Source organism: Haliotis rubra, unplaced genomic scaffold (assembly GCF_003918875.1).
Source record: "Haliotis rubra isolate DU_JTF1 unplaced genomic scaffold, ASM391887v1 Scf113, whole genome shotgun sequence".
NCBI classification, from domain to species: domain Eukaryota; kingdom Metazoa; phylum Mollusca; class Gastropoda; order Lepetellida; family Haliotidae; genus Haliotis; species Haliotis rubra.
Window position 1 is genome coordinate 793,219 of NW_025765037.1, and position 10,221 is coordinate 803,439.

Consider the following 10,221-nt stretch of genomic DNA (forward strand, 5'->3'; position numbering starts at 1 on the left):
GCCCTGACTGTAACAAACAAATTTAGAGTGATCTCCCTTTAACAAGCGGAAACCATAGGATGTTGTTCTTCTCCATAACAGTGGTACTTTCGTGAAAGGATATAAAACAAAAGACAAAATCTTATGATTGGTGACACCCAATATGTTTTTTTTTATCACCTGTCAAGTAGTCAGGTCTTGTTTAATTGCCGATTATTGAAAACGACTTTCATTCATGAAACGACTCCAGCAGGATTGACCCCAAAATACCCCCCTTCTACAGTACCAATGTTTTCATTATCTCTATTTCACCTAATCTTAACAACGAACACTGTTATTTCCGCTTCTCCGAAATCGAGAAGGGGCCTTAATTTATTTAAACTAAGAACAGTGGTACATGAGCAATACATTGCAATGACAGAATAAATATGTATGCAGTCAAAATGACAGTTACGTAAGTTTTTTTTCTAACGGTCAGTACTGCAGTATGGCTTTTAAATATCTTAATTTTTCTCTGCATACAGTGAAAAATCGATCAAATCATTAGCTAAACTTATGAACATACTAAACTGATGGGGAAAAGAAACCATACCCCACACTTACTTTCATCACTGATTATGAAAATATCGTAAGTAGGGTACTGTCAGCAGTAAATAATACTCCTGATGGATTTATTTAAAATAAAAATGATTTGATTTTTAGAAGATTGATATTTTAGATCAAATAAACATAATCAATGTCCACAATAGTTATAATTATTTTCAATTACATTGTATGATTATATTTGCCCCTGAGTTAAAGTGAAATCCCAGACTATGTTACTTGTACAATATCTGTACACTGCTTTCTCCGTATGCATTGAAGAGTTGATCAAAGTACTGGGTTAAAACTCGCATAACAAAATTTAATGTATCCGGATAGTGCTGGTGCGAGGCGACGGGGTGGCGGGGTGGCGTGTTCTTCGCTCATCACGCCAGAAACCAGTGTTCGAATCCCACATGGGTACAATGTGTGAAGTCATGCAATGTTTGGTTTCTTGAAACAGACTGCTCATGAGGAGTGTCAGTTGGATTTTTTAAAAACAAAGTCAGATGAATTATTATCCCCCGCAACGCGATTTGCTGGGGGTATTAAAATGCGCTCCGACGGTCCGTGCACATTCGTCTTTTCCGGAGCAGAACTTTAAAACCGTTCACTATTTCTTCACCACACCTGGAACATAGATTGTGTCTGGTGGTGTACTGGTGCCTTTTGGTAGTTTTGGAATTCTGAATAAAATGGTTGTTTTTTTGCGTTTCAATGGCAACAAGTTCGACTTCGACTAAATTTGGCGGTAGTTCTCTTTTCCGGAACAGAACTTTAAAACCGTTCACTATTTCTTCACCAAACTTGGCACATGGATAGGTCTGGTGGTGTTATGGTGCCTTTTTTTGGTAATTTGGGAATTCTGAATAATGTATTTTTCGTGTTTCCATGGCAACAAGTTCGACTTCGACTGAAATTGGTGGTAGTTCTCTTTTCCGGAGCAGAACTTTAAAACCGTTTACTATTTCTTCACCAAACTTGGCACATGGATAGGTCTGGTGGTGATCTGGTGCCCTTTCGTTATTTTGGGAATTCTGAATAAATATTTTTACGTGTTTCCATACCAACAACTTTGGCTTCGACTGAATTTGGTAGTGCTCCTCTCTGGAGCAGAACTTAAAAACTTTTCAATACTCTCCTTCCACTTTGCCATATACACACCCAAACATTTGACATAATCATAACTAGTAGACATATTCATGAAGAGTATTTTGCCATTTGTCTTCTTGTTACGGTTTAAGATGAATCATGTGCATTCATAAATTATTCCCCAAATAGTGGCGGATGTCAGTCATACAATTTTATGATCACTGGTAAGTGTACGCAGAAACGCAGTAAGCGAAGGGACATACTATCGAGAAAAGGATCAGGGACATGACTATGGAGATGAAAAGGATCATGTGTATCACTGACTATGATGGAAAATGAACATGGCCTCCGTAGATGTCATCACAACCTGGGCCGGCGGGGTAGCCTAGTGGTTAAAGCCTTCGCTCGTCACGCCGCAGATCCGGGTTCGATTCCCCGGGTACAGTGTGTGAAGCCCATTTCTGGTGTCCCCCGCCATGATATTTACTCCTGTGCCAAACGTATAGAGATAGGATCAAAATCAGTGAATATGATACACCCAGCTTTATGACCCATACTGCATATCCCGTCCATGTGGGGCGGTGGGGTACCATTTCATTGACACAGGCGGCACTACTCCCATGATGGTTGAGGAAGGCTAGTGGTTAAAGCGTTCGCTCGTCACGCTGAAGACCCGGGTTCGATTCCCCACATGGATACAATGTGAGAAGCCCATTTCTGGTGTCTCCCGCCGTTATATTGCTGGAATATTGCTAAAAGCGGTGTAAAACTAAACTCACTCACTCACTCTACCACTGTAGAAACTATTTCCCACACTGGCTGAAATACATATCAGATAAAATGGACATATACGCAACACGTGATATTCATCTTCAAGCAAGTGTATGGAACCATTATCTTTAAAAAAACGTTGTTTTTGTATATTCGAGTTATGTGATTGACAACGAAATGTTTGGAAATTACGATTATGTAAATCGTTCTGAAACACTAGCACTCAAAATGGTGTTTGACACAGGAACAGATATCGTAAACTGTTGTATTAAACAGCATATCTATGATTGGCGTCAGCTGTCGATGTCATACACACTCACGATCTCAAACAACAGTTGCTTTGAGAAACGGGTTTAAGTTCATACAATATTTAATTGTGAACAGTTTGAAGCATAATAATTGGATGACTTCCCAACCAAACAGAACGTACATTTGGACATTGTGATTGGATGTGGACTAACACATATAACATATATATATATATTTTTTTATTTTTTTTATATATTTTTTTTTTTCAAGTCAAAGTCTTTTTATTGTCTATAGGCCACAGGCCGTATACAATATATATACAATTTTCACATACATTTACACATGTATACAATAACAAAGGTTGAGTTTACAACACATATATATAATGTCATAGTAATCCTCGTCACGATATGGCTGCAATATTGCCGATGTGACGTTAGATTTTAACTCACTCACTCCTTTTAAATGGAAAGGAGCTCAATGAGATGGGAGAAGATTCAGATCCCGAACCTGAGGAAACTTGACTTGCTTCATTTAGGGTCTAGCGTTTCAGAAAGGAGGGGAGTACATTCTTCCACAATGTCTTATCATTTACCGTGCAGTTTGAACTACGAATCTACGTCTACTTATACTATGACTTCAACTAATAGTCCATCTTTTGATGTAGCTAAGTTTCGATTGAAAGAGGATGGGAAACATCTCTTTGGTGCTAATTTTGAAAATATCTGAGCAAAAGAATTGGTATCAGAGTTTACATCCCTTACTGAAGAGATTGATGTTAAGGGTGTTGTTGAAAAATGATGTCTGCTTTTCTACTTTGCTGGGAAGCACTTAAAATCCAGCAGGAGAGTTTCTGAGGGATTTATGAAAAAAAAGCAACCGGTTTGATTTGATGAGGGTTGTTCCTTTTTAAAACGTTAATAGTATAACACTTCAGAAAAACTATGTATGTCCAGAAACAGTGTCAATATCAATCATTACTTGGAGGCCAAACGTATGTTCCGGCGCATTTGTAACGAAATAAGGAAACAGTCATTTGCGAAGCTTTGAATAATTTGTCAATTGCAGCAAATAACAAAGATTGCAGAAGTGTTTTGGGGAAACAACTGAAATATCTCATTGCTAGTAAACGTGATGAAAATGGTAAAACACCAAGCGAATGGTTAGTTTTTTTTAATACTTATGATTGTCAAACTGAATTTGATCCCGATGTTACACTTTTTCTTGAAGCTCATGATAGCTTGCCATGTGTAAAACATTTGAACATTGATATCTTATCAGATACCACTAGCCACGTGGAAATTGTTAAAGCGATCTCTGGTATCATGAAATCGGGCAAGTCACCTGGAACAGATGGTATTCCTCCAGATTTCATCAAGAATGCACCTTCCGTTGTTAATAATGTATATGCATTGTTTAATGTCATTTTAGATTCAGAAGTATTTCCCTCTGATTGGAATGTTGGTTTACCGTTACTCATCTATAAACGGAAATATGTCTGATCTCAACAGTTATCCAGGAATATCCATGTTAAGTGTCATTGGTAAATTATTCAATTATGTTCTTGAAAGAAGACTGCGTAGCTGTAAGGATTTACTTAATGAAGGGCAAGGAGGCTTTAGAAATAATTGTTCTACCATAGATAATATGTTTCCACTCTATTCTTTGGCTCATAAGTACATGTACTTGCGGAAAGCAAAGTATCGTTTTTATATAGCTTTCATCGATTTCCGCAAGGTCTTCGATCTTTTTACATCTCTCAACACGGTACTGCCATTTCACTTGCAGTGCAGCGATGTCATAGCATTGTGACGTCATCAAGTACATGACGTCATAGCATTGTCAGGGTATTGTACAAAATCTACTGTCAAAACGATATCCCCTGGGAGATATCGTTTGATCTCACACAAGCCATATCTCCTGTGGAATACAGTTTTGGATGATAAAGTTATATCTTCTACTTGAAGAGGGTGTACACGGCAAGATGCATAAAATCATTGAGACTGGATTTTTACTAGCCACGGGCTATTACACACACTGATTCCAGCCTATTTTTACAGCCCACTTTCAACTGTGAAATTTCGCCAAATGTTAAGACAGTTTCCCAGGCTCATGTGTTCGAACACAGTCACACAATGCGCCGGTTGTAGCAAAGCCCGCTTAGAATGATGTAATAAAGGTTGTGAAATAAAATGTGTTTTAATGTCGCGTTTTTAAAAGATCATTACACTAAAATAGCTACGCGCATGCACGCGTGCGTAGCTGATTGTGTTGGTCAAGACGAATGCTTTGTTTAACATGGAGTTCCCACTTAGTCACAGTGTACGAGTTTCACAAGCGCTTGCGTTATCCCATTCAAAGCCGAGTTCCAAGCTGGTAACAACAAGTACCGTACTACCCACAGGGGCCTGTCACGCTTAGAAACAGCGTTAGAAAGACATATAGGTATATAGACCCTACCCTTGTACTATATCGTGTCACGCTTAGAAACAGCGTTAGAAAGACATATAGGTATATAGACCTACCCTTGTACATTGAGTACTAGGGTAGGGTAGGGTGTATATACCTATAATGTCTTTATAGGTATACATATAGGCATATAGTACTATATAGTACTAGGGTAGGGTGTATATACCTATATGTCTTTCTAACGCTGTTTCTAAGCGTGACACTGTGGTACTACCTGTTGATGTCGTTTGATATGATGCAGCAGCCTGGGACCGAACATCGACCTCCCGCTCCCCTGACAGACGCTTCATCAACCAGATCACCGAGCAGGCCCATGAAGGGAAGGAAACAACATATGACTGGCAAACAGGCAACACAGGTCAGGGCATCATCTTTTTATGTGGTTCACGTAGCCACCAAATTCTGAACATGGGTCGGTCGGTCAAGGACCCCCAAAAAAAAATTTTTTTTAAATAAATAATAATAATAAAAAAATAAATAAATAAAACTGCTGCGCTCCTTCAGCACATCGGTCATGTCTGTTAGAAATATTCCAGCTATATGACGGATTGTCTGTAAATAATTCTCAAAACATTGTGAACTCTGCAAAAGATATTGTAATGATTATGACTGCCATGTAATTCTACACTGTGAACACTATATGTACAACAGAAATAATTTCTTTTCAAAACTTATAGATCTTTTGATGTGGATGTTTATGTACAAATATAATTTATTATCTGAAGATGAAATGTTATCACTATTTTCTGGGGGTGAACTACTAGTAACTAACGATATTGATGAAATGTCATGGAGATGTATGATTGTCCTCTTCTGTAAATACCTATATTCCTTGCTTCCCTCACTAAACTGTGCATTCTAGACCTTTCATTTTTCTTTGTACATGTATATATGACTATATGAATGTGTTGTGAATATATTGCTGTGATTATGTTGCTGTAAATATTTCATGTACATGTTTATAATGATCTTCGGACTACAATCCAGAAATATAGAGATTCATTCATTCATTCATTCATTCATTCATTCATTACCGGTAAACCGCAATACGACATTGTAACAATTACGTATCGCGATACGTTTATGATGTACCGGTATACCGACAAAGATATATTTGTTCAATTTCAATCCATTCAACACTGCAGGTAAGACTTCCGCCCGTATACTCCCTGAATGTTAATTGTGATGAAAAAGATATATATGTATATTCAGGTAATATGGTGGTTGTGGGTGGGGATTGGGCGAAAGTCTTTCCAAATGATTGGCAACGGGTCCACTTAAAGATTGTCAAAGAACAAAGTATCGATGTTTCGAGGAAATCATTAAAATTGAATAAACTAATGAATAAAATCTACAGATTTCATAAAAGTTGTCAAACGTACATCTTATTTACTGTTTCCATATTTCTGTGTGCGATCATGTTATGCAAGTCAAGTGACATCTCGGCTTTTCATCGCCTCGATCTTCATGCTCGGACACGATGTTTAATGTGAAACAAATTGCATAAAGAATATTTGTCACAGGTCGCTTTCGAACGATACCCGCCATCACATGAATCTTCTCGAGTGATATTTATACGGAGCTTCGAAATCAGAGGCATTTCCCAATGTTGTGTCGTGTTACTGGGCGAAAAGCCACCGCTATCGGGAAATAGGCGACGATGCTTATTATTTAATTAATCTTTTTATAATAATTTTCTGATTACGTATAAATGAAAATCTAAAAGAAATAGTTAAGAGGATATTATGACATCTTACAAATGGATTAAAATAGCGGGAGTTTTCGTCTCCTTCGTGGTATGTCTGGACATTATAAGTGTGTAAGCTTGCATTTTTGTTAAAATTAAACTTATTTAAGTATTACTTGAATAATAGGTTAACCTTTGAGATTTATTAACAGTTGGATTAGACCTAAATTATTGTAGTAGCAATAATGTTTCACGAGCTGATATTTTCCTTGACAAACGTAGGCTTCTATCTTATTATAAGGCTATGTTTCTCATGTTGTTTTTTTCCATTATTCTATTCAGTCTAAAGAAAGTTTACTTTATAATACAGAGAGTCTTTTGCCCACAGTGAGTGCTTTGTTAAATCATTTCTTTATGAGAAAGTGTACCATACGTCATGCATGAATTAGGTAATGTTAATAATACTTTTATTCAAAGACATAGGTGCATAAATCATTGTTTTGATTAGAATGTTCACGTCAAGATCATGTCACATGATTGTGACTTCAATTAATTTTTTCTTGAGTAATACAGATGTGCACAGTAGCTGAGGCTCTTTCAATTATTTGAAATTTAACATCCTGTGCTGTTTAAAGTATATAAATAAATATAGGATGGGTGGGTTGATGAAGGACATGGCGTAAGCTAGTATTTTGTTATATACTAGGCACATAAAGAAACTGTGCATACAAAAATTTAAAATCTAAATTTATCAAACCTGTGTAGACACATAAGGATTTAAACTCAGAGATTAGTGACATGTATCCAACATGCATGCACGTGCCACGTTCCGTGACGTCAGTGGGTTCGTCCTGGAGACGTGCAATACGTTGTTGCACGTGCATTCCGGGAAAGAGAACCAGAGCAAATTAGTGCCACACAATACTGTCACTTTGGAAAGCTCAACCCCTGCCCTTGCGATCGTTCAAAAAATTACACGGCTATTGAAACGCATAGCATGCCAAGACTCACGTCTGCACAACGTCATGAGGCCATTGGGATGGTCCGTGGGGGAATGTCTCAACGACAAGTGGCTGCACATTTCCACTGCCACCGGAACACCATTTCTGCACTGGTGAGACGCTACCAGAACACAAATGACGTCATCGATCGGCCACGTTTGGGACGTCCACGTGTAACAACGCCAAGACAGAACAGATGGATAAGGGTGACCCATCTTCGCCACAGGTTTCAGACTGCAGTGATGACTGCCCGAACCATCCCAGGACTTCGCCGTATCCATCCCAACACAGTTCGACAACGTTTACGTCATAACGGGATCTGACCACGACGCCCCGCCACACGGCCTATCCTGACACAGCGTCATCGACAAGCTCGCCGAATGTGGTGCCGAAATCATGTCCGCAGACCCTTGTTTTGGTGGAGAAATGTTGTTTTTATAGATGAGTCCAGGTTTAATATTTCCCATAGTGATGGACGTCAACGTGTCTATAGACGCGTGGGAGAACGTTATGCACAGGCCTGTGTCTTGGAGAGGAATCGCTTTGGTGGTGGTTCCGTGATGATTTGGGGTGGAATAACAGCACGCCAAAGAACTCCTTTGGTGATTGTTCAGGGCAACTTAACTGGTGTGGGCTACAGGGATCAGATTCTTCGACCTGTGGCAATTCCTTTTCTGCAACGTCATGGCCCTAGGTTAACATTCCAACAGGAAAATGCCCGCCCTCATACGGCAAGGGTTGCTATGGATTTCTTGCAACATCACAACGTTGACTTACTGCCTTGGCCTGCAAATTCACCGGATCTCTCCCCGATAGAGCATGTTTGGGACGAGATGGATCGATGTCTACGCCGTCTTCCTCATCCGCCAGATAACGTCCTTGACCTTGCAACAGAACTTGAGAGAATCTGGCGTGACATCCCACAAGCTTTCCTTGCACGTTTGATAGGCTCTATGTGTCGTCGATGCACTGCTGTTCTCAATGCTGATGGTGGACATACCCGTTACTGAGCTTGTGACATGGTCGTTTGACCCCTGTCCCGCTTGTGGACTCGTGACGTCATTGTGATTGACTTTTCAATTGAAATTCTCCCGACTTGTTATGGTCTCATGATCCCCCCATTAAAGTTTATATGTACCTTTGACATTGTTATCGTACTTATCAACTGGGATAATATTTTGACAATGCACAGTTTCTTTATGTGGCTAGTATCTATGTGAAATAAGAAATCATACATTTATCTGTGTTAACTTTCCCTTGGACAGCAGTTACCATTAAAACAAAGACTTATTGAAAGTTTTTTATAGTAAAGTGTAGGGCTAGTAATATTTGGAGAGGACTAAATGACATACAAAATCCACTAGCCCGGAGGACTAGTTAAAATGTTTAGTGAGTGTCGATTCCTACTGTTTTAAAATAAAAAAAATATAAACAGAATAATGTTCTGGGTTTTCCTTTTTCTTGCTTTGAACAAGGGTTACTCGAATATACTGTAATTCAATTTGAAGGTAAAAGAATATTGAAAAATGGACAGATCTCAATAGCTGTTCTTCAACAATATATCGCAATACGTATCGCAATACAGAAGAGTGTACCGCAATACGAAATTTGGGGCAATACACATCCCCAACAAGCATGGATTGCAGAGGACCATTCCTAACCCGGATCTTCACAGGTCCCTCATTGAACACGAACCCAGGTCACTGATCAATGCATTGATTTCATATCGCCAGATACTACACAGTGATAGATGCACACTATCTACGAGTATATTGCTGATCGTCCCAATTGATTACTACAAATAAAGCACAAGTTGACCCTGTCATACAGTGCCTTTTGGCCAATACCAACAACGCACAATGTGCCCAAACAGTCGCTTTGATGGCCAATACAGCTCTGCATTTGGCAAGTATTACATAGGGTTGTTATGGTTTCAAGATTCCAAAGACCTTCACGTCTAGGTCATATTGAGCGAATGCCCCACATCACGGACAGTCAGTTACAGTGAACTCAGTGAAGGAAAAATATTTTATACTTTCATCATAAAATTTGTAGGAGAAAAGCTCAAGAAACCTGTCCATAGCAAGAAATATGGAATGACTTGAAATGAATATGGTTTTATGCCGTATTTAAGCAATATTCCAGCAATATCACGGCTGGGAACACCTCAAATCGGCTTCGGCACATTCTTGAAAAGGTTATTAGGGAGCAAATGTTATAGATTTTGTGGTAGACACTTATACATAGTGACTTTTTCATGTTTGTCAAATACAATGTCTATCACATGGAGTGATTCGCAAAAGGGATGTCATTACCTTTTCAACCTCCTTCAGTGTTCTCTTGCAGAGATTCTAATTTCATCCCTTGAAATATAAAGACAACAAACAAGGA